This window comes from Vicugna pacos, chromosome 9, assembly GCF_048564905.1.
Source record: "Vicugna pacos chromosome 9, VicPac4, whole genome shotgun sequence".
Lineage (NCBI taxonomy): Eukaryota > Metazoa > Chordata > Mammalia > Artiodactyla > Camelidae > Vicugna > Vicugna pacos.
Genome location: NC_132995.1, coordinates 26,822,368 through 26,846,957, shown reverse-complemented (window position 1 = coordinate 26,846,957; position 24,590 = coordinate 26,822,368). Strand labels below are relative to the sequence as shown.

Here is a 24,590-nt window from a genome sequence, read left to right as displayed (position 1 = left end):
CCCCTCTGCCGGGTGGGACCCTTGGCTGAGCACTCAGAGTGGACCCTGTGGGGTGGGATGGATTCCAAAAGCAATATTGGGGTGCTAGTATCAGAAGAGGACAAAACCAACCGATGTGTCCCCTCCACTGAGCCAGGTCCAGGCTTCTGTTCACATCTGTGAGGGGGCACTGGGCTGGAGCCTCAGGAAGATGCCCTCCCTCCACCCCAACATCTGTCCAGGCCCTTCCCTATGGGCCAGGCCCAGCTGGGAAGCGGTCAGCAGGTGAGTGTTTGCTTCCAGGCCTGTTGCTGAGGGTCCGGGATGTTCTCCGTATTCTGAGGAATGTTTATGGTCAGTCGATGCACTATCTCTGGCTGCTGCGTGACTGCAGGCAAGATCTTTGCCTCCTCCAAACCTCTGTGTCCTCGCTGGGAATAGGAGGTGTAGCAGATGAGAAGGTGCTTTGGACACAGTGAAGTGCCCGGACAGACCGCTCACGATTGCGTTTGTTGCTGCTCATGGCTTAGGAGGGAGTGGCCCGTTTCCTCCCTTTGACTTTGGTCCTGCTCCCTTCCAGTCCCCATCTCCCTCCAGCATCCTCTCCCCACCTTCTCCTGGCCCTCTCCCTTGGGACTGGGACCTGTGCCTGCGTTCCTGCTGTGGGTACTGCTGAAGGAACCCTGTCCCAGGGCCTTGACCCTTCTTAGCCTGGAGAAGACAGGGCTGTGCAGTCAGCAGAACGGGGTGGGTGCAGGATGCCTGGGAGGCTGGGGGCCAAGTTGGCCCCATGTTAGGGGCAGGGGGCCTGGGGAGCGGCAGTGATGAGATGATGGTGTGGAGGGCAGGAGCACAGTCCTCACAGCCTTGCTCTGAATAAAGGACATTCAGGTCACAATCACTATAACAAAGTTGGAGGGACCCAATTTCCCAGCCAGAATTGCTAGAAATAAACATCTGGGGCTTGAGGATGGTCACTGGTTTTGGGGGAGCTCTTGGCTTTAATTAAATTGGTCACTCATCGGATAATTCAATAAGTACCTTGTCTTACAAAAGCATTGTGGACTGGAGGCTTAAGGAACAGGGCTTTATTTCTCACAGTTCTGGAGGCTGGGAAACCCGAGATCTGGGTACCAGCGTGGTCAGGTTCTTGTGAGGGCTCTCTGCCTGCTTTGCAGACGGCTGTCTTCTTGCTGGGTCCTCACGTGGCAAAGAGCAGAGGGAGGAAGAGAGCTCTCTCGTGTTCTTACAAGGGCGCTGATCCCATCATGACCTAATTCCTTCCCCTAAAGGGCCCACCTCCTAACACCATCACACTAGGGGTTAGGATTTCAATGTACGAATTTGGTGGATGGGGTGAGGGGGACACATTCCATCCATAACATACTTCTTATGGTTTCCATAATGCATTCATATCTGTTTTCTCATTGGGCTTTATCTGCATTTCACAGAGGGGAAACTTAAAGCAAGAGGGACTAGGAGACTTGCCCAAGTTTACACAGCAGTGGCTTAAGCTTGGTAGAACTTTCTTTCTTGTTTACAGAAGTATGTGGTGGATGGTCTGGAATGATCCTTGGGGCCCACTGTATACTACAGCCCAGCTGGACATCATCTGGGCTGTGAAAGACCAAATGGGGAGGAAGGGGAGTCACAGGTTGGGTTTCTAGAAATAGACCCTGCATCCAAGACTCCTGTAAAGGTAATTCATTAGGAGATGTTCCAGAAATGACCAGGAAGGGCTGGGAATTGATCTACATAGAGAAAGAGCCTTGCCCTGCGGAGAGGGAGCTGGGTCAGCTCATCTGCTCCACAGCTTGTGACTTGTGTCTTGCTAGGAACTAAACCTCTCACAGAAGTATGCAGGCAGGTGATCCAGGGCTGCTGTGACCCTGGGACCTGGTCCCCTTCTATCCTGTGCTCCACCATCCTCCAATATGGCAGCACAGGCTCCAGCCATCATACCCACCCTTCCAGCCAAAAGAAAGGAGGAAAGGAGGAGAAGGCGAGGTTCTGCCCTCTTTAAGGACACATCTTTGAAGCTGCACGTGATGCCTCTGCTTCCAGGTTTGGGGCCAGATCCAAGGTGTGTTGGTACCCCCAGCTAGCAAGGGAAGCTAAGAAATGGAGGCTTTATTCTATGCAATCTGTGCCAGTTAAATATATGTTCTGTTACTGATGAAGGAGGGGGCTAGATGTTGCAGAAAAAGTAGCAGCCATTGTTATAGTCAGTGAGTATGAAAATGGACTTGACCACAGTCCTAGAGATTTCTCTTCAAGAGCAGAGAGTTGTAGCTGTTGGGAAAAGAATCTTCATAAGCGGAGAGGGTGGGGTGTGGCTGAGCCCCAGGGTCTCTGGGTCCGCTGAGGCCCTTATTTGTTGTATAAGACTCCACTCATTGAATAGCTGACTCCAGAAGGATGGTGGTGTAGACAGAATTCCCTGGAAATGCCTTGGGTTGGGCAGCCAGAGGGAACTGTATTGTACTAAATCCTTAGCTGGGAGCTGGGCGCTTGGCTTTTGAGTTCCTCGCTTACCTGTAGTTTTCTAGGTGACTCCAGGCAGGCCTCTAACATCCCTCAGGCTCTGTTCTGTCATCTGTAAGATGAAAACAATGTGAGGAATTAATTTGGTGTCAGACGAGGGTGAGGCAAGAGGTACTTAACTCAGACAAAGTTTCAGAGGGACCAAAAGAGTCAGCAATTATGATCAGTAGTATTGTAATGCAGTCTTTTTTATTGTGATAAAATGTATACAACATACATCAAATTTACCATTTTAAGTGCTCAGGTCAGTGGCATGAAGCATGTTCATATTGCTGTACAACCATCAGCACCATCCATTTCCACCATCATCCATTCATCTTTCCCAGTTGAAACTCTGTACTCTTGAAACACTAACTCCCTATTCCCTGCTCCCCCAGCCCCAGGGGTCACTCTACTTTCCATCTCTCTGAATCTGACTCCTCTAGGTACTTCGTATAAGTGGAATCACACAGCATTTGTCTTTTTGTGACTGGCTTCTTTCACTTAGCATAACGTCCTTGAGGCTGTTCCATGCTGTACCACATGTCAGAATTTCCTTCCTTTTTCAGGAGGAATAAAATTCCATTGTGGATAGGCCACATTTTGTTTATCCATTCTTCGGTCAATGGACACATGGGTTGCTTTCTACCTTTCAGCTATGGTGAGTAATGCTGCTATGAATACAGGAGTGCAGATACCTAAGTCTTCACTTTCATTAATGCAGTATTACTTTTTAAAAGCAAAATTCACGCCCAAAAGTCCATGATCTATCAAAAAGTGAAATAAAGACGAGCCAGAAACAGAACGGCGCTGAGCCACAGGAGAGCCTGAGGCCAAGGGAAGGATGGATAATACTCATCTTGCATTATCCTGTTTGTGGTGGCGCCCCCTTAAAATCTGTGTCCCCGGTGACTGCCTCGCTCTCCTCACCCTCGTCCTGTCCTGATGAAGATGAAATGAGCCTGGCTGAGCACGCTGGCGCAGGAGCCTCCTCTCCCCCTGCCTCCATGGGCTGATTGAGGACCTGGAGTGATGGGGCAGCCTCTATGTTGGCAAGCTGAAGCTGGGGTTTCCTCTCGTCTTGGAGAGATCCATCTTAATTAGCCCCTCAGATAACAGTTCCTTCTGAGGCAGCTGAATTATGGAGACAGGCCCTGTGTCTTCCTTCCTTTGGGGTTGTTTTGCCAAGTGACAAACCAAGAGATGCATGTTCTCTGCTCTGGATTGTTTGGCAGCACTGGGTTTGGGACCACTTAATGAGGCAGGAGACGGCGTTTCCAGTCCGTTATCTTGTAGCCTGGGCAGGCGGGAGTCTGTGCAATCCCCGTGTGAGTGTGTGTGCGATGGGCCCTCCAGGAAGAAGACACGTCCCCCTTCCTGAGCTCAGAGCCCCCAAAAGGGGACATCTTCCCTCAGTCATTCAAGGAACACTTAGTGAGCACCTACTGTCTGCCGGGCAGTGAGTGAGTAGGTGGGAATGGGGCCTGGGAAGGAGATGGGTCAGTTGTGGCCCTGACTTTAAGGAGCTTATAACTGAAAACACGTGTTAGTGCATTGTCAGGAATTGAGGTGTGCCAGGCTTTGGTTATGTGGGATGGTGAACGAGAGGTGGTGTGAGGCCTTGGCTGGGGAGTGTGTGTGTGTTTGTGTGTTTCTGTGTTTGTGTCTGAGGAAGGGGCTGAGGGCCTCTCTGAAGCCTAAACCTTGCCTGCTAACCTGAGACTGACCAGCAGATGGCGTGGGTGCTACGGGAAAGTCAGGGACTTCGGGGGATGGAGGGAGGGGAAGTGGGGGGAGAGAGAGAAAGAATGTTAGTCTGTTTGGACTGCCATAACAAAACACCGTAGATTGGATGGCTTGACAACAGAAATTTCTTATGGTTTTGGAGGCTGGCAAGTCCAAGGTCAAGGTTCCAGCAAGGCAGGTTTCACTGAGGCCTCGTCTCTTGGCTTGTAGCTGCCGCCATCTCACTGTGCTCACAGGGCCTTTCTTAGTGTATAAATGTGGTGGTGGTGGTGGGGGTGGTTTCCTATTTATATAAGGCAGCCAGTCCTATCGGATCAGGGTCCCACCCTTATGACTTCATATAACCTTTTAATGCCCTCCTAAAGACCCTCTTTCCAAATACATTCACATTGGCGTTAGGGATTTAACATATGAATTTAGGGGGCAAAATTCAGTTCATTGCAGACAGAGAGGGCGACAAGGAGACAAGGAGAGAGGGAAAAGGAGGGAGAGAGAAAAGGAAAGAGGGAGGGAGAGACAGAGAGAGAGGGAGGGCCCTGGCAGGGAACACAGGCCTCCAAGCTAATAGCGAGAAAAATTCTCCTTGGACACAAGGTTATCAAATAAAGCTGTCCAAGATGGGAGCCTCGGTCCTGCCTTGGTTTGCTGGACGGTGACGCCCACCCAGCCCTTGGCTTCCACTGTGTGGCAAGTGCAGGGCTGTATACAGAGGAGAATCCACTCCTTTTCTCTCAGAGACACACGAGGGACGCCCAAATCTAATAAGTTAATCTAGACTCCTAGAAACAAGATTAAATTTTCAAATAAAGGCAGGCTCTGACAGCTAAGGCATAAATCTTTTATTTAAAATACAGACTAAACCCATTCAAATGCAATCAGCGATGACAGATGCAGATAGAAACAAGCTTTGATAGAATAGACACGGTGTGGATTTGTTCACTCTTGGTAACACATCACAAAGGGTGACCTTAAGTGCGGTCTCAGTGTCAGCCAACAGCCTCTGCACTCATTTCCCTGTGGCTCATTGGCCCAAGGTGGTGCCAGGGGAGATGCTGAGGCAGGTGGGAAGGAGCCAGCCTGGAAGGACATCATGGTCCCATTGCCACCCCGTCAGCTGCCACAAGAGGGCAGGGAAGAGGGTTAGTTAGCAGTATTTGGAGGTAACTGGAGCAGCCAGAGGACATGGAGGGGGAGAGATGGGGAGCTGTCAAGAGCAGGTGGGAGATGGTCGAGGCAAGAGGAGAAGGTAGTTGAGGACAGTGGGAGAATTTCCTACAGCTGCCAGAGCAAAGGAAATTGTACAGTCCTCTGCCTCGGCTACCTATGGGTGGGCATTCCTGAGTGCCAGACACTGAGCGTGCCCTATACGATCTCATTGAATCCTTGCATCAAACCCTTTTAGAGATAACAGGCTGAAGCTCACAGAGGTTAAGTCCACTGAATTACACATCCAGTTAGTGGCAGAGACACAAGGCGTGCTGACTCCAGTCCCTTGCTCTTCCCACCTGAGACTTCACAGCTCACAGACTCCCCCCAGAAACGCCAGGGAGTCTCACGAACTTACTGGCACCTCCTTTGCTCTAACTCAGGCAAAGAACAGAGAATGATTTCTCCTAATTATCATCCCCTTTCTGAAGCTTTTGGATGCCTGCTGCCAGACCTCTTCACAGCAGCACAAACTCAAAGTCACCAGCACAAACACATCCCTGAGGACCAGAGGGGTGCCAAATGGATAACCCTTGAGTCCATGTTCAAGGGCATGTTTAATAGAATGCTGCAAACAAAGAAAAAACCCATACAAGACAGTGTTTGTGTTACATAAGTTTGGGAAACACTGCCTACTATAACCCCTCCTGAAGAGTCACAAAACACATCAGACTATTAAAGGCCCTGAGAAATCCTGCAGAAAAAAAGGCCTATTTAAGCTCATTTAACCCAGACTTTCCCCTAATTAGGGTGAACATGAAAATGTTTTTGTTTCTCTCTTTAGACATAAGATCACATCAACTCATCTTCGAAGGAACCCATTTGGGGAAACCTTTATGTAAGAAAATCATTTCAAGTTAGCCTGTGTCTCCCTGCTTCTCCAAAATGCATATTATGGTACATGAAACTTCACCATTGCATACTTGAAGAAATGCCTAGAGAAGCCACAATTGGCATTGGTGATTCATTTTTTTTTTGGATAAGTCTTCTCAGATAATTTGATGAAAGTTGTGGATTTCTTTTTCCTGGGTGGAGAGACGAAACACTCATGTACATTATGTACATACACTCAGAGAGTTGAATTTAGATTTAGGGATTTGTGGGTTCTTTATTTCCCATAAGCCTCAGGCCATAAACCTCTGCTTTAAGTCATCATCAGCTAAAGCCCTTGGTGCCACTAGCAGCCAAGCACTAGACCTTGGGAGGGGGGCGAGGCCTGTCAGGGTAGGGCTGCTGGGAGGGAGGCGCTGAGTGAAGGGGCCAAGCCCACTTCTGTCCTTCTGACAAGGGAAGCCTGGAGGCTCGTATCAGTTTCGTATGTACAATGGATGGAGTAATCCACAGGGGCCTGGGGTGGGGGTGGGAAGGCATCGGGCAGCTTGGTGAGCAGAGCCCTCCCTGCAGGTCTCAGGGACTTTCCTATAGCCCAGGGGGGAGTCTCAAGCTCAGTGCTTCCACGTTTCTCCCAGCTCCCACGGCCTAGTGTATGAGAATCCTGCTGCTGACTCTTGCCCAGCACACATTCCCTGTCCCCCTTCTTTTGAGAATGGCACCCCAGTAGTTCTTGGGGAACCACCCCTGCTGCACACTAGTCCATGTGTGTGGTATGAGCAGATCTCACCCCTAGATTTGAGGAGGGCTCACAACCCAGGCTTATGACCTGGACAGTGAGAGGATATCATCTTCCAGGTCACAGTGATTGGTTTAGGGATAGGCAGGGGACCTAAGCCAGGACAATTAGTGCCAAAGGGATAAATTATAGGACTTTTACTGAGAAAAAGCTGTTCTCTTGGGGCTGTGGATAAAAAGGTATGCCTGCAGCTGCTGGCGGCCACCTTGACCCATGAGGGGAGAAATGGATCCTCTGCTGAAGAGATCAAGTGAGAGGTGGAGAGGTGGGGAGTGTCCCAGTGAGACTGTTCAAGACTATCCAGCTATGCCCCAAAGGAGTCCTACTCCAGCGCAGCTACAGGAACCAATGCCTTTCCTTTCTTGCTTAAGACCATGTGTGTTGGATTTCTGTCACTTGCAACTTAAAGAGTCCTGACAAATCCCCTGTGGTTAAAAACACATTCCCAGGTCCGCGCCAGGTAGCTGGATTAGAATCTCCAGGAATGTAGATTGATCTACCTACCTACTTACCTGTAGATAGGTAGATAGATAGATATGCCTATATTTTATACATCTATGTATATATGTCTTCCTGGGGGAATCTAATGATCTAACAGCTCTAGCTTATGAAAATTTCCCCTGCTTTTGTATCATGGAGGTTGCAAGATGCCCAGCTGTGAAATCCGAGATGACCCACGTGTGGAGTTCACCCAGTGCAAGCTCAGGAGTCAAGGCATTTTACATGGTTGGCCCTTAGTTTATTCACAATCGCAAGCTCTCAAATGGGACTAAGAATAACGTGACTGTGACAACTTCTCAGGTTTGTACTGTGTTTATCAAAACTTATCTCCTCAACTTCCTGCACCCACAGCTAGACCACACCTGCCAGCCCCACTTAGGTTTGGCCATGAGCTGGGTTCTAACCAACAGAATGTGAGCAAAAGTGATGTGTGGCACTTCCAGACTCAGCTTATGACAATCTCCCCTGGTATTCATCATGATTTTTCCCTTTAGCTCGATCAGAAAACACAGTGACCTTAGAGGCCATGTTGGAAGGTGACAGAACCACAAGGAGGAAGAACTCTGGGTACCAGAATCACTCTTGGCGGCTAGCTTCATGACTATCAGGAATCCGCGTTTGGGACTTTACACAAGCCAGATACAAATGTCTATTGTGTTAAGCCACTGGGATTTGAGGGTTGATCTGTTACAGTTGTTTCCTTAACAGTGAATTTTTATGAATTTCAGATAACTTTTACATCCACTGATTCATCTGTGTTTTACAAAAACTCCGGGTGACAGTCTGGGAATGGTATTTTACAGGTGACAATGCTTGTCCTAGCTCAAATAGTTGGTGGGAGGATAGAAAATGGTTCTAAGAAGAGCAGTTTGATGAGGATGTGAAGAGATTATGATGATGGGTCTTTCCATGGTCCTGGCCCCCTTCTTATTAGTTCAGGCATTTTTGTAGTTAGAGCTCTTCCCTGGGACTCAATATCCATCTTACCACCCTCTTTGTCTCCAGCCCTTTTGCAGTGAAGGCTCTGGGGTGGAGTGGGGTTGGGGTGGGGTTGGGGTGGGGTCTGCCTCTGACCATGGTGCTGGATCCAGTGGTGTTTACAGAACCTTGTCATGGAATGAGCCTGGACTTAAACATTAGAACTGGGCTTTACTTCTAAATATTTGTTCCCTTGGAAAATCTCTTCAAGTTCTCCAAATACTAATTTTCTTCTCTGTAAAATGAAAAATTATACTTTCCTCATGGGATTGTTGCAATGATTAAATAATGTGGAGAAACTATTGGTGTAGTAGGGCTGTTGTCTTACATCCCCTCTTCCCCACTTGAAAAATATTGAAACTCCTCGCTGCTCCCAACAAGAATAGCAGGTGAACTGAGGACAATTCATACTTATGTTTAATATTGACTTCAAGGGCCGGACCTATCACTCAGTGAGGTTTGAATGAATTAAGAGAAAAAAGCAAGCAGAATCTAGAGAGACTCATGATTCTAGCTGGCATAGGCTATAGGGGGTTACAGAATAGCCTAAGAGTTTAAGGGAACTAGAAACTTGAAACTTGAGGAACAGTATGGGTTTTTTTGTCCCTCTAGTTTCTTCATTTGTAAAATGGGGAGTAGCAGGTGGGGTGGCAGCGTGGTGTTTTCCAACCGTGCAGAACAAGGACATTTTTCAGTATTCTCACCACTCATGGTTCCCCATCTTTGTAAAGATTTTGCCAACTAAACACACTGCACTTATTAAAGAATAACTAATTCATTTCTCCAATTTTATTAATAAAAGACATTTAGAAGTGATTGTGCAATAAAAACAGTATTAAGCCTCCCAGTATAATGAGGTGGTTGATGCTTTAGTTAGTCTGTGTGGCCTCATTATCGGCTAATGTGTGGATTCCCTTAGGTTTTCTGAACTTTTGCCAGGAATTCACAGAACCCAGTGCTACTTCTGTGAAATCTCAGTGCAGAAGTCATTGCTTTCAGTGGGCTGTCAGGATCCTTCTAGCTCTGACCTGATTCTGTTGAGCTCTGATGTACCAGGAGGGGTGGAGCAGAGTGAGTACAGGAGAAGAGGAAGGAGACAGGGTTGCTGTGGGGAAGCAACATTTATTTTGGAGGTTGGAACTGTAGGGACATAGCCTGGTGTTTCGTTTAATCCACACCTGGGAGACGGAATTCATAATCCACACCACTCCCTTCACAGTGAACATAGCCAGAGAGAGAGAGAGAGACAGAGACACAGAGAGAGAGAGACAGACAGACAGACAGAGAATGGAAAGTTGGCTTATTAATGAGAAGCTTGCCTGCTGAAGGAAATGGTTCCCTTTCTGTCCACACGCTCTCTCTGGCACATGACATAGGAAGCTAATTTGAAACAAGAAAGATGCTTGGACACAAAACTAGAGCTAGGGAGCTCATAGGTTTAATGACATTGTCTTCAAACTATGATGGCTGTTGGGATAGAGGTTTTATTCAGGCTTTTTCAATAATGGAGACCCCACTCTGCCCCAGATAATGCTGGAAGCAATCCACTAACACTTCACTTTTGGACTCTGCCCCCCGACTTGTGCCTGCTAGCAGGGGACCCACCTGAGAGACTCAAGCTGCTGCCCTTCTTACCTGCTTTGGAGTTCAGGGCAGCTTCTCTTTGTGTGGTGGAAACCTGGGGCTGGCCCCCTCGCATTGGCCCCTTCCTCATGCTGCTGGCCTCTTTCTGTAACATCTTATAGGTTGGTTTCAGCCTCACTGGTGCTACCCTCAAGTTAGGATGACAGCCATTCTGGAACTGAACTGATGTCATTAAGAGTCCAGAGTCCATTCTCTTGACCACAACCCAATCCTGCTTCTCTAAGGCTCCAGCTTCCTGGCCCCTCCAGCTCCTCCAAGCCCACAATGTTAGGAAATCTCAGCCAGAGGGCCCCGGGAGCTGGAGCCGGGGGAGCCACCCCACAGGATGGGCCAACCCTGACTCCAGGTCTGCAGCCTGGGCACAGCAGAGGGCTTCCTCTCCTCCCCAAGTCCCAGGGCTCAGCCTCTCCCCTGGTTTATGAGCTGAGTAGGCGAAGGGCATGTTTGCCCTTTCTAGTTACTTTCTCCTGCTCATCACTGTAGCTGCTACAGAGAAGTGAATCTCTTTCATGTTTTCCCAACTGCCAAAAACACAGCAGTCACTGCCAAGGACTAGATGTGTGATTTGCTATAAGCCTGGGACCTCACCCTTCCTGCGGCCTGACGGATGTCACAACCCAGATGCTAAGCAGAGGCCTGGTGAGACCTCCGCTGGGCCCAGGACTGGGGCTCCCCAGGAGGGCAGAAGCTGAGGGAGCTACACAAGGCCTATGGCAGCCATTTGACTTCAAAGCTCCTCCCAACACTCCACCCTCCTCCCTCCCTTTCAACCCCAACCTCCACCCATGGTCCTCCTGGACAGCTTGCTGCACCCTCATCCCATGCTGCTGCCTCCCAGAACAGGCACATCTCTCCCACTTCCGGGGAGTCAGCATCCCATGTCCTTCCAGGCCCACCTGCTCTGCCCCAGTCCCTCCACCCAGTATGAACTGCTCTCGCCTCGAACTTGCTGCTCACTTGTGTCATGCACGGTGTGGTTTCCTCCTCTGCTGTGGCCTCCTGTACTTCTGGTTGTGGGCTCTGTTTATTTGCAGGCTTTCTTCTCTTTCAAAAAAACAAAGTGCTATTGTTTGTATCTGGAGAAATTGTAGAACCCTCCTCCTCTTCTTTTTGCATTGCTGGGTACATTTCTTGTTTCTCCCCAAATGATCCGCCAAGGTGAGAATGAGAATTTATCTGAGTGGAAATATGCCAACATCACCCTGAAATAAAGGTGCTGGCACTTAGGATAAAACTCTACCTCCCCATGACCTGGCCCCGCTCATCCTGAACTCACCTCCCAACTCTCCTCATCACCCGCTAAGCTCCAAACACACGGCCTTGATTCTGATCCTCAGGGAGGCCAAGCCTGCCCCTGCTCAGGCCTTTGCCCTCACCATTCCCTCTGCCCACAGGACTTCCCCTGAATCCCCGTGGACTGGCTCCTCCCCAGCGCATGGGTCTCCGCTCAGCCTTCCCTGACTGCTCCCTCTTGCCCCGCGCTCCCAGTGTCTCTCATTGGAATATATTTTCCTTGCTGCATTTGTCAGTTTCCGAAACCATCCTTTTAAAAACAGTAGTTTCAGTTTATTACCTTCATTCTCCACAGGAACGTAAGCTCCACGTGAACTGGGACCTTGCCCATCTTGCTGGTTGCTGTATCCTTGATGCCTAAGAGTGCTGGGTGCAGTGGAAGCACTTACTTCACACTTGCTGGATGAATACTGGTGAGTGATCACACATCAGTATCCCCCGTGGAGGTCTGTCCTTCCCTAGCTTTTGGAATCCCTACCCCAGCACCTAGTGTCTTGCTTTTAGCATGGGATACATGTGAACAAAATGGATAAAAGCGCTCCTCACCCACTAGATTATCTTTTGAGGGGACAGACCAAGTCGTGTGTTTCTCTGCCTCTCCGTTATCTTAAAGAACAGTTGCTCAAAGCGCCTGTTGAATTGAATAGAATCCTTTGAAAGCATTGTGTCAACTTCGGTAACTGAGGAAGAAGGGCCTGTCTGGTCCTTCAACTGTGACTTGTTGAACAAGCTAACACCTGGATTTCTCATTCTCAGTTGTGGGTTCTGGGTCATGCGGGTGCACAGGCTACACCTCACCCAGCAGACGTGTTGATGGAAATGGGGAGAATCTGCCTAAGACGCTGAGTGTCAGAGGAGTGGCACAATATCCTTCTGACACTTGAAAATTGCAGATTTGAAAGGTTCCTTCTCACTTGTCAGCTGTGCAGGCCTCCCCTGCACAGATGGCTTCGAGGCCCCGCCCTCCCAGGCTGGATTTCCCACCACCCCAGAGCCAGCCAACTGGTATCTTTGGGACCCACCATTAGCACAGCAACTCAAGCATCCTAGACACCTGGTTTCAGAGTGTTTTATCAGGCCTCCTTCAGTTACAAGTGACATTAAAAAGGAAATATATTGGCTCAAGCACTGAAAGATGTCGTGTAGAAGTTGCTTCAGGCATGGTGGGATCCAGGAGCCTCTGTGTCACTCTGCTTACTCTTCATGTGGGCTTTCCCCATGAGGTGGCTGCTGGGGGCAAGGTGGCTCCTAGAAGCCTCAGCATCATCAATTTAATCCCAAATATTACTCCAGTCTAGCCACTCACTTTTTTCTGTTCCTTAAATAAACCAGGCCTACTCCTGCCTCAGGATATTTGCACCACTCCAAGAGCCTGGAAATTCCTACCTTCTCCCCTCCACAGCTGCATCCCTCATTCCCTTACCTCCTACAAAACTTTGCTCTGTTTTACCTTCTGAGGCTGTATGTGACCACCCATTTAAAATCAGAATCCATCTCCCCAGCATCCACAGTCCTTACTCTGCTCATCCCCTACCCACTCCATAGCAATTACTGCCCTGAACCTGCTCTGTATGGTACTTATTTATTATCCCTACTGCTTTCTAGCCCACTAGAATATCAGTTTTGTTCACCTTTTTTTTTCACCAAGAACAATGTTTTGTTCACCGAGAACCCAGCAGAGTCTTGTCACATAGTAGTTGCTCAATTTGTTGGATGAATGAATGAAGCAGAAGCAGAAAGAAATTAATTCAACATCCAGACACTGGAAATGCAGCAGTAAGCAAAACAAATGAAAAACTCTGCCCTTTTCGACCTTGCTTTCTGGTGGAGAAGGCAGAGAATAAGTGAGATTTTTAGGAAGTACTGAATACATGGAGTTCCAGGCGGGAATAAGTAAGTGCTGGACAGGCAGACACAGCAGATGCCCACAGTCAAGACCAGACCTAGCCCTCATCCTATCCTGAGAACCTGACAAGGATGGAGATGCTTCTTGGTCCCTCTGCTGTGTTAATGTTACTCTTTTTGAAAGCAAGAGAGGGCAAGTGCATTGCTAATGACAGTAATAAAGCACCTCCCAGATTTGTTTACAGGCTGTGTTTGCTTTTATTTTCATTCCCTTCCCGATTTGATGATTCCACTCCGGAGTGGGAGTGGGCAGCCCCCCCGGCCAGTCTGCATTTCCCCTGACATTTTCCACTCACATGGTGTAAATGAAGATACATGCAAACTGGCTGGGAGCTCCTGGTGTTTGGAAGCCCCCTTGGAGCCAGCAGCTGCGTGCAGGAGAGGCAACCCAAACCAGTAAGCGGGGGTTGATGTGCATTGGCATTGATGTCTTTTTGTATTGACCCAAGTACGTTATCAAAACTTGCCTGGGGGAAACATCAATCTTCGTATTGACTTAAATAGAAGATATTACAGGGTGGGTGCTCTGTCTATACAGTGCAGACCTCTGTGTATAAATGTGGATGCGTAATCAATATTTCACCATCAAATTATGATCTGGCTTTCAATGTTTTGCGAAAAGAATCTCAAGGTGATTAACGAAGTGTAATAATAATTTTGAAATGCGAAGATTTTTTTTCCATTTTAATAAGAATTGGGGGGCTTCTGTGGGCCACCCTGTGTGGGCAGCTGTGGGCAGCAAGAAAAGACCCCTCTGGCTGGAGGAGGGATATGGTGGGAGCATTTGCAGACCAGACGGCTGCCTTGGTTTTGCTGTTTGGGAGTTAGCTGCGGACACATCCAGGGCCTCTTCATTCATCCACCCTGTGGTCTCCATTACTGGCCGACGTCCAGACCCTCGCCGATCCCTTCAGTCACTTCTGTGCCCCTTTCCACCAGCTTCACTGTAAACTTTTGTTTCCAGTGGTCAGCAGGTGCCACTCCTGGGTCTCTGAAACTACTTTATTTTTATTTATTTATTTTAAAACTAGTTCTTTTTGCTGTTGTTTGTTTCTTTTGAGGGGGTAATTAGGTTTATTTATTTATTTATTTAGGTTTATTTATTTATTTACTGGAGGTACTGGGAATTGAACCCAGGACCTCGTGCCTGCTAAGTGTGCGCTCTACCACTGAGCTATACCACCCTCCGCGGAGCTACTTTAACTGCAGGCGCTGAGAGCTGGAAGGGACTGGGCGCTTCTGTCCCCCAGGGCGGCCCTCAGGCTGAGACTGAGGCGTGGGATTAGGAAAGCGCGGCTCCCTCGGTCGTGTTCCCTAGCGGATCAGGTGGAAGCTGCCCTGGCGGCTTTGTTTGACCCTTCTCCTGTTCCCCCCTCACTTCTTTGCCTACGTCTGCTACCCTTTTAGGGGACCCCAGGAAAGTCTCATAGTACGAGGGCGTGGGACAATGCCGAAAGTAGGTACCGCCCACATCTCCGTGGCAATTTTGGTATTTTGGGTGGGCTATTAAAAAAAGAGTAGGGGGAATTAAACAATAACTTGGGGGCTCTCATGGATGGGAAGTCAGAGAGCCCCAGGACCCTCCCAATACAGCAGAACAGCACACCCAGTTCCTTGACCTCTCTGCTCAACTGGACGCGGGGCTGGCTTCCCCCTCAAGCTGGGGGAGTAAGAAGCTGCAGCACCTCTAGCCGTCGCATCCAGACACGACAGCATCCAGAAGCAGAGGGACCATCTCCCCTTGTGGCTTTCTCTTTAGAGCAAGGACACTTCCCTAGGTCCCTGTCTGCCGTAGCAGAACTACCTTTGTCTCATTGGCCTGAAGTGGGTCACATGGTCCGTCTTGAGCCCATCACCGGCAAGGGGTGGAATTACCTTTGGGCCAGTCAGGTCCACCTGGGGCCTGGGGGTCAGGGTGCTTTCTCCCAAGGCTCAGGGGATGTTTGGTGGAGGGGATGGACTGCTGAATGCAACAACAGGGGTTCTGTTAGGAATCAGGGAGCGTTGATGCTGGGTGGGGACCACTGCTTCTCTGTCACTCTGTCCTCTGGGTTCCTTCCTGGCACCTCCTTCTGGCCACCACTGGACATTATCTGTTTATCGGATTTGGTCTGTCTTTTTTCTACAAGGTGATGCCCTGAGGGGAGCAGCCTATTTCACTTACCGCTGTATCCCTATAAATAACATAATGTCACATGTAATTATGCTCAATAAATCTTCGATGAATAAGTGAATAGCAATAATGAAGCAGCTGAGCGAGGGCATAATGAACATGAGCGGTCTGAAGAGCAGCCGTGAAGGGAAGGTGAGGGTGGCCTTTCCTAGCCCCCTCTAGGGGGGATGTGTCCTGTGATGACGGCAGGGCAAGGGGACCACTCCCAGATGCAGGAGCCAGGATAAGGCAGGAGGGGCTCCTTCCTGAGGCAGCGAGGATGGAGACTTTGGGTGAGAAGGGCCTGGGCTCACCTGGGCTCTGACACCGACTCTAGGTGTTACTCCTCCTCTCTGGGCCTCCCTACTTTCTCTAGAGAAATCAGAAGCATTCGATCATTGAACAATTTGTTGAGCACATGTTATGTAACGATGCTGGGCTGCACATAGGAAAAGCACAGGGTGTGATGCTGGCATTTTGTGGGGATGCAGCTGTGGGGCTCAGACCCGGGTCGTCAGGTTGAGGTTTGAAGGATGAGGTTTGGAGCATGCACGGTCGGGCAGCCAGAGGTGGAAATGGGGAAGCACTGCAGGCAGAGAAAGAAGGAGGTGGAGAGGCCCTGGTCTGACTGGGGAAAACAAGGCTGGCATGGTGTGAACTTGGGGTGGGGAGGGGCTCATGGTTGGAGAGGAGGCAGTGAGGTCAGTGGGAGCCAGAGCCAGGAGGCTGTGCAGGCACAGCACAGAATTGGTGCTATATTCCAAGGGGAGCAGACATCACCGCTGAGGTTCAGAGGGGGAGGAGGGGATGAAGATGGAGGGCAGACTTGCAAGGGGTAGGGGGTAGCTGCAGGTTCCCCAGCAGGTGTTGAGGTGGCTTGAGCTGGCATAATAACAATGGCAAAGGAGAGAAAGGGCCTGACTGGAGAGGTCCTTGAGAGGCAGATCTGGTAACCGGGGGTCCGAGCTTCTGCCCTGGCTGGGCATCAAGGCCATTTACTCTCCCCTGCTCCTCGAGCAGCATAAACCAGGCTCCTCCCAGCCAAGAGGATGAAGTCAAAGGGTGTGCAGAGGGAAGCTTTCTTTTACTCTGGGCCCAGGGAAGGAAGGGGCGAATCAAGCATAATGCAGTTAAGAAATACTATGTGATCAATCACGCTCGCTTAAATTAAATGCAGTGTCCAAATGTGTTGCCTAGCATTTTTCCCACACCAAACAGAGGCCAAGGTGGATAACCAGCATCTCTAGAGCTTCACTATTTGAAGCTGGAGAAAGGGATCCTCACTATTTTTGGTGAATATGAAAGTTGGAGGGGAAAAAATAAGGGAAATGTTTGGGGGTACAAGTTCTAGAAAAACAAACACTCTGTCCAAAATGGGTTGTCATGTCATGAAAAACGTGTGCAGTTTGGAGTTGGAAGGCCTACTCTGGATCCTAGTCATGCTGTGTGATCTCGGGTAGGTCATTAGCTTCTCTGATTTTCATTTTCCTCGACTATAAGATGAGGGTGATTAACAGTTGCTTCAGAAGACAGCAGTGGGGGTGAAATGAATAATGTTGGTGTAAGCGCCTTGTCAGCTGCAGAGCGCTATCAACGTCAGGTTGATCAAGAAAATATTTTTTAAGCAAAAGAACAAAAAGCCAATTGGGCGCTATTATTGAATTAATGCTAATTTGGGGGTGTTATGTAGGAGAATGTCTTTATCCTTAGAAGAGGTATGTTGAAGTGTTTAGGAGTGAAATGTCAAGATGCCTAGAACATTCAAATCATTCAGCAAAACCCAAAACTGTACAGTTCAATGCATTATCTGTCTATACATACATCTCTATTTATAGCTCTATCTATATATTGAGAGACATAAAGAAAATGTGACATAATATTAACCACTGGGGAAGCTAGCTGAAGGGTATGAGTGTTTATTATGTTATTTTTAACTTCTCAGTAGATTTGAAAACTTTCAAAATAAAAAGCAGGAGGGAAAAATCACTTACAACTGGACTGTAGATCTAAGTCTGAAAGGTAGAACAGTATCTCAGGGGGTGACCAAAGGCAATAACATCTCCCTGACCTTGGCCTTCAGTGGGGAAATGCAGCCACTGCCACACTGTGGCCTGGCAGGGATGGAGTGGAGGGAAGAATGTCCCACGTTCTCTCCTCGCTCCCTTGCATCTCCTCCTGGTGCCTCCCGGGGGGCTGACCCCACTCATGTGCTAGGAACGGAGGAGGAGGAGCCGGGTGAAGAAATCCCAGGTACCAGCCTCCCAGGGCAGGGAGCAGGAAGCAGGGTGGAAGGGCCAATGAGAATGACCAGCATCCTCCTTCTGCAGCAACTGGCAGGCAGATACTGATTTTCCCTGGTCCCCCTTAAGACTAAGTCGGAAGACAGTGATGTCATCCTGACCAAACCATCACCTGTAAAGTGGAGTCTGTGCCTGGATCTGGGAAATAGCCTCTTCCCTCCCCTCCTCTCCCCTCGTCTCCTCTCCCCTCCCCTCCCCTTCTTCCTCCCTTCCTTCCTTCCTTCCTTCCTCCCTCCCTCCCTTTCTTTCTTTCTTTTTTTCTTTCTTTCTTTTGTTCTTTCATTCTTTCTTTCTTTCTTCCCTTCTCTCTTTCTTCCTTTTTTTGATTGGAGAATGATGTATGAGGAAAGCTGGTCCCTCCCTCCAGGATTTTGGATTTTATGGTGTGAGGACACGATGCTGGTGACTGCTGTAGTCATGCTGCCACCACCATGAGGATGGCTGAGCCCTCTTTATAATTCTGCATCCACTGTCCATGTGTGTGTGTGTGTGCGCGCGCGGTGGGGTGGTTCCCACACAAACAAGCATTTCTCTGTGATACTTGTACAGTGTCCATCGATTTAACTCAATTCTGACACTATCTACCTGGATGTTGCATCAGATCCCATAGATTAAGAGCTCAGTCCTACCAGACTGCCCGTCCCCTCTTCATTTCAGACACCAATCGCAGTCCCACCTTTGCATCAGTGCTGCTGACTGACTGGCTGGAGACCAGAGAGGTTCCAACGACCCTCTACTTGAATTCTGTTAATTTGCTGTAGCGACTCATCAAACTTAGAGAAACACTTTACTTGCTAGATCACTGGTTTATTATATTTATTATACAAGAATATAACTCAGGAGCAGCCAGATGGAAGAGATGCATAGGGCAACGTACAGGGAAAGGGCACGGGGCTCCTATGCTGTCTCCAGGTGCACCATGCTTCCCAAAGCTCCACGTGTTCACCAACCTGGAAGCTCTACGAACTGGTCCTTACGGGTTTCTGCGGAGGCTTCCTCACAGGGTCATGACTTTTTAAATCATTGTTTTTTGGCGATCGAAAGCCCCTCTCCCCTCCTAGAAGAGGATTGGGAGCTGGAAACTTTCTTTCATCCCATAGTTGGTTCTCCTGGCAACCAGCCCCCATCCTTAGGTGTGGTTCAAAAGTCACCTTATTAACATAACAAGAGACACCTTTATTGCTTCTCATCACTTAGGAAATTCCTGGTGCTCTGTGCCAGAAACAAGATGAACAAATACATATCACTTCTTGTAAGTCAAAGTATCACACCCTAAGAGCCCTGACATTGTTGAACAACTAAAACTTGGACCACCGGCCACCAGGCTTCTGGTTGTGTGAGCAAGTCTCCCATTACGAAGGCCCTTGGCTAGGTATCTTGTCTCTTGCCCCCGCTAGCATCCTAACTGACAAACATGATTTCTGATGGTAACAAGAAACAAAATAACATCGAAAACAGGGAAATGGGCAATAAGAAAGAGAAAGGCACTGAGGGAAAAGCTACTGTATCAGAGGAGGAAAATGTAGAAATCCACTCTCTGGTTTGTCAATAGAAATATAGGGGGCTAAGCTAATGGATTTAGGAGACGATGCTCTGGCCTGTGCAGCCAACATTGTCAGTGCCCTGCCCAGACTTCCTGGATCCCTTCATCAGCTGTGCACCCGTCTCTCAGCTTCCGTAGGCTCTGCTTCTACCAGGTCCCACCTGTGACTTCCAGGGGATGCTCCTTGGCCCTGGAGCCGCATCCCTTCTTCAGAGAGCCCGAAGCACCCCAGGTGGCCTTTAGCCAATGCCCAGCCCATGTGAAAGCACAAGAGACTAACCACCCTCTGTCCTAAGGCTGGACAAACCCTGAGATGTAATTTGTGTCTAACCCCCGCTGGTGACCAGGCTGCATCTGGGATTTCACCTCAATTGCATCCCTCTCTGCTCTGTCCTGGGAGCACTGTAGGAGATGGAGGTGTGGACCATGTGGCAGAGCTTCAGGGGCATCTGTGCTCCGGAGCCCTGGCCAGCACCCGCCTGCAGTCACTCAGCTGCCCTTGATCTCGGCACAAACCTCCCTAACTGCCCCACTTGCTCTCCTTTGAGGTGGACCCCCCTAGGCCCGCTACTGCCCAGCTTCTGATTCTCGCTCAAGTATTTACTTCATTTGCAAGTGGCTTTTCTCACCATGATCCCATTACTCCAGGAGGGACCTGAAAACCAGGCATTTATCTGATAGTGATGTCTGTCCTGCTTGCTTCAGTTTCTGCAGGGCAAGAAGCAGTTGGGAGGTCACAGAAGGAAGGGGACATTTGCCCCAATATAGACTTACTTAGCTTTACTCACTAAAGCTTCTCCCTTCACAGTGAGTCCTGGCCCTTTGCGTACCTCAGGAAATGCCAGGACCTTGAGCTTGGCAGAGTGTGCCACCAACGTTACCTCCCTGATTAACCATTTTGGTTCCTAATCTAGGACTACATCAGTGGTTCCCAATCCCGGCTGCACATTAATTAGATTCCCCTGGGAGCTTTCACAAGCTGCACCTGTGCCCGGCTGCCCTTCCCTGCCCAGGAGCTCTGGGCACGGGGCTCAGACTTTTCAGGTGTCAGGATTTTTCTAGCACCACAGGTGACCCACAGGGTACACCGGGGCTGAGAAGTGCTGCTTTGCAGGAAGGAGCAAGTCCTCAGGAGCCACCTCTATGGGTCAAGACTTCTCTGTAAGGCATCTCTCCTGCCGCTCTCTTGGGTAATTCCTCTATTTTGTAAACCATTTCTTTCTTTAAATATGCAAGTAACCAGCTTCTCTAAAACTGACCATTTCTAAAGATCATCAGCTGTCAGTAACCGTAAGATCCCAGGAGGCAGAGTTGGAGGATAGGTGTGGGGAGGCACGGGTGGCTGCTCTTCCCAGGGCCAGGTGCATCGGTCTTTACACTTCGGATGGAAACTTGTACCCTCCAGGTGAGGAGAGGAGCAGAGAGCGTATTAGAGGAAGGCAGGCCAAAGTCCAAGGGTTAGACACTGCAGACTTTCTTAGAACGTGTTAGCTTACTTTTGTGAAGTGCCTCCAGGTTTGCAAACATTGCTTTTTCAAAAGCAGTTTACCATGAGCCATCAGAGAGGACTATTTTACCAAGGAATTCAGAAGTGCCACTCTGAACAAAAATCTAGCCCTTTAAAAATCATTCTCACTTTCTTGTTCTTTCCACCTATATTCAAGGAGTGGGGGGAGCAAAGTTTGGTCTTCAACTGGATAAAATAATCTTCAATTCATTACCCCGAAAGATTGGCTTTTCCCCTCAGTCTAAACACTTTTGGGTCTACCATCCAAGGCACAGGCCGTCTGAGGAAGAGAGTTTCAGACCACTTTCCCAATCACACTTCAGGAGATTCTGACCTTTTAAAATAATTTTACAGGATGTATGTATTCCCTCCCTTTGATGGTTACCCTTCGGATTTTCATATTTTCCTTTCTCTCATGTCTGCCATTTAGAAAAGATGCTATTCTTCGTTTGATTAAGTGTACTATATCCACTTCCTGGCTTACATAGAAAAATAAAATCATTTATTTGCCCCCAGATAGCAAAAAGAATCATTTAACAAATGTTATCTGCCACTTTTTACCAGTTTTTTAGCAGGAGGGGGTGAACATGTGTAACCTTTATCTATTGCACAACACCAGGTCATCTGGTCTCCAGCCCCCTAAAAACATTTCTTTCTGAGTTGTCACTATGCACCAGAAAGAAATATGACAGTTTTCCTGAGCACACTTTTCAGCTGTCATGATGGCCCTTGTCCCACTGCCTGTGGTTCCTTCTTTTTGCATCCATGCTTCTATTAGACTAGTGGGTTTCAACTCTTGTCTGCCCACGAGCAGCACTTGGGGCTTAAAAATACATGGATGTGTAAGCCCCTGGCCACAGAATCAGAGATTCTGATTCAACTGGTCTGGGAGAGGACCCAGGCACATGTATACAGGGTGAACCCCCGGTGATTCTAGCATGTGGGTGGGTTTAGAACCACCATTGTTGACTGTCAGCTCTTCCTGGTAGCAACAGTGCCTCCTTCATCTGGTACCCCAGCACCTGCCACAGAGCCTGGTACAGGATAAACACTCACAGGTCTGCTATGAATTATATCCCGAATGGAAATTGGAGTCCTGATACCATCACACGACAACATCACCCTCTTCTGATGTATTTCCCAGGTGCTATATATTAAGCAAGGAGTCTTAGGGTCATCAATTCTACAGAAGCAGGATTGCTGTAATACTAATGCGCCATGGTTCACTCTGGGCCCATGTTCCATTACTTGCAAATACTCAAGGACAATGACATAGCACTTAGCCTATAAAAATGAGTCAATACATTGAAAAGAAATATTAAGTTATTTAAAAACGCATAGCAACAGAGCCTACACATATGAAGCAAAATAGCACGAATATCAATGTTGCCTAATGGCGTTCATTTGCCCAGTACTGCTCAGAATAAACACCCATTTCTTCCACGTGGCTTTCAGGCAAAAACAAAATTTTTTTCAATATATATTATTGTTCTGTAATTTTTCTTTTTGAGGGAGGAGGTAATTAAGTTTGTTCATTTGTTTGTTTATTTATTATTTATTTTTAATAGAAGTACTTGGGATTGAACCCAGGACCTTGAGCCCACCAGAGCCATACCCTTGCCTCGCAAAATTTTAAGATACCTGAATTCAAAAGCAGAAGCCAAACTGTCAATTTGGGGCTTTATTCTGGCTGGTTAGCCAATCGGCTGATTGAATCACATGTTCCTTCATTTGTCATGGACCTTTGAGTCCAAGAAGAGTCTTGGTGCCAGGCACTGCTCTAGGCATTGGGATACAGGGGTGAACTCTCGCGATGTGCACCTGATCTCATGGAGCTGATATTCAAATGTGGAGCTAGACAGGAAAGAAGTGGAGCCCAAGCAATTCATGTAACGACAAGTGTCGTGATGAAAACAAAGCAGGAAGACTTAATAATAGTGAAGGGCCAGGGACTGACTTCTGCCTTGGGGTCAGGGAGGGCTTCTCTGAGAGGTGACCAAGGAAGGGGAGGTCTGAGTTTCAGGGGGCAGACTGCACCAGGTGGAGAGACAGCAAATGCACAGGTGGTAAGGGGCTGGCAGTTTGAGCAACAGAAAGGCCAGGGGCTGGAGCTCAGCAAGTGAGGGAAGGGTGGTATGAAATGTGAGGCAGGAGCCTGATCACCGAGGGCTTTGTCCACCATGGTAAGGAGTCTGCGCGGATACCATTAAAGTGGTCCACGCTGTTACCGGTTTCCACTGTAACAGAGTTGCCACCATAGACGGGGGCTCTTGTGGGGAGGTTGACAGTGTGAGTTTTGCAGCTCTGAAGAAACCATTCCATTGGGTCAAGGCAATAGTAATAATTACAAGAATTTTCTTTTCTTTATAAGTGTTAGAATGGGAGTTGGGGTGTTGGGCCAGTTCATCTGAATGAAACACCCTCCCCCTGAACAGCCATATGGCTTGTCTTCTCTCGTCTCTTAAACCTCTGTTCAAGGGTCACTTCCCCAGAGAGGCCTGTCCTCACTACCACCATCGCTCTCAACGCCCTTCTCTCATTCTGGTGGTCTTTACTGTCTGACCACTCCCAATATTATATATCTGTTTGTTCATTTTATACTTCCCCCTCCCCAGTGGAATGTAAGCGCCTGAGGTCAAAGACGTCACTTATTTTGTTTTTGTTTTTTGTTGTATTCGCAACACTCAGCACAGTCCCCGGAAAAACAAACCTTTGGAGAATGAATTTCTTGGAATAAATGCCATTGGATTTTGCTGCATTTATTCGGGCAGGAGGGCCCTGGGAGAGTCCTAGTGTTCTGGGGCTTCTATTTCCCAAGCACACTCGTGTCCCTTCTAATCTTTCTGCCTTAATCACTTTAAATGTACTGACAAGCACAACTGACCAATTAATCGCGCTGACGCCCTTGTTACATCGTTTGTAATCCATGATGCTCTTTCTATTGGTAACGGCCTTTCAATTTTTCATGACTCAACATGGGGGACGTACACAGTGAATACAAATAGCAAATTGATTAAATGTGATGCATATTCTCCTGCTTGCTGGGTTTATGCCTGTTATTAATGATGGAAATCTAGCAAATTCTCATGAAAACACTGATGACATACAACCTTTAATGCAAGATGTTGGAGCACTAGGGGTCCTAAATTTTCCTAATTACTGAGCAACAGCAGGCATTAATTTCCCAGACGGCAACCTTTGTAAATAAGAACATCAGCACGGCTGCTTTGTCTAAGTTCTTTTTGCTGAGCGCAAGACCCATCACGCAACCCGTTTTTACTCTACCAGGCTATTTGTGTTGTGTTGCAAAAAAAAAAAAAAAAAAAAAAAAAAGAGAAAAACCACAGATACACTTGGGAGATTGCCTTATGAGCAAAGTATAAAGGACACTACTTGTGCAAAATCAAATTTATTGTCTACTGAGGGATTGCATGTTTCTTGGAATGCTAATATACTGTGATGCAGACGTCACATCGCTTCAGCTGGTGTGCTGAGCATCAAAGCATCACAAAGGTGATAAAGCAAAACAAGAAAAAAATGGGAACCAGAGCCTGCAATGGAGAATATGGCAAAGGAGATGCTTTTAAGAGACCCACCTGGCTGAATGTGCAACCGTGGCCTCAGATTGCCAAAGGATGAGCTGGTTTGCAGTGAGGGGCCATGTGAACCAATCCTTTTTTCCC

General features: G+C 48.2%; 1 long non-coding RNA gene across 3 annotated transcripts in view; it reads left to right on the top strand.

Moving 5' to 3' along the window:
• LOC140698456 (uncharacterized) overlaps positions 1 to 24,590 on the top strand; it is a 52,463-nt gene that overhangs the window by 8,957 nt on the left and 18,916 nt on the right. For all 3 annotated transcript variants that reach the window (XR_012076245.1, XR_012076246.1, XR_012076247.1), the window contains exons 2-3: positions 7,724 to 7,885; positions 11,796 to 11,913. This is a non-coding gene — a long non-coding RNA (uncharacterized lncRNA). The remainder of the gene's footprint in view (positions 1 to 7,723; positions 7,886 to 11,795; positions 11,914 to 24,590) is intronic.